Genomic DNA, 1,193 nt, shown 5'->3' with positions numbered 1-1,193 from the left:
TATGTGAAGTTAACCAACCCGCACTTGGCCAGCGTGGTTGACTATGGCCTAGTCATCCGTAACTTAGGGTTTACGAAGATACCATCTAACAAACATTTATTCACCCATCCATCTAAACATTCACATTTATAATATTAGTAAGAAATAAGATGTTACCCGGAATTTTGTCTAATTTATTAAATTAGCAGCTATTGCGTTATTCCAGAATGTAAGCTATATATTTTCCAAATTTCAGCCAAATAAGTTCAGTCCTTCTCATCTTACTTAGTAACAAACATCTATACATCTATATATTAAAACAAACTTTCGCATTTATATTAATAAGATTAAAATTAGCTGTCACCAAGTTCGTCTAAAATACAACACAAAATTTATTGGTAATGTTTAAAGAGGGATTTACAAAAAAAAAATTCACTGAAAAATTTCTTCGTACATAGCCCTCTCGACAAGGAATGATTTCAATTTATGTTTGAATGATGTGAGGCTGGGTGCCGCTGTGTCGTGGTCCAGCAGCGGGTTGTAGACTGATATAAAAACCCATTGCGGATAATTGTGGATAACGGCAGCGAGAATAAGGAGTTTATGTTGTGTTTTGTATTATCGCATATTCATAGCTACAAAGTTTAAATTACCGTATTAAACAAAGTAATATGTTACATTGACGAAAGGGACCTTTGGAAATAGTTTATAGAACTAAAATGTTCCAAGGGTTTGATATACGATCAAGATAATGGCGGTTATCAAATTATGCCTTACATTTTATGGACGGTTTAGAAGTTTTGATGACAGTTTCAAGTATAACCAAAATCACTTCATACGAGGTCATCAAATTAGGTCATATACCGTGGATTGTGTTTAAAAAACATTGTCTCTGTTTTTAGGGTTCCGTACCTCATAGGAAAAAACGGAACCCTTATAGGATCACTTTGTTGTTCGTCCGTCTGTCAAGACCCCTTTCCTCAAAAACTCGTGAAGGTACCAGCTGGAATTTATATTTCAAATAAACCAACGCAATCAAAAGATATAACCGTTTTTGTCGCAAATAAACCCAATTTTTTTTAAAGATAATGACAGGGATAACGATATGTTTGTATTTTCTGGTAAACTTTAGTTATAACTATTTCTTCCTGTACACTAGTCACCTTAAAGTCCCTTAGTTGTGATATCTCTTCCAAATTATCAGTAATTTAAAG

This window comes from Papilio xuthus, unplaced genomic scaffold (genome assembly GCF_000836235.2).
Source record: "Papilio xuthus unplaced genomic scaffold, Pxut_1.1 DF826961.1, whole genome shotgun sequence".
NCBI lineage: Eukaryota > Metazoa > Arthropoda > Insecta > Lepidoptera > Papilionidae > Papilio > Papilio xuthus.
Note: the sequence above shows the minus strand (reverse complement) of the source record.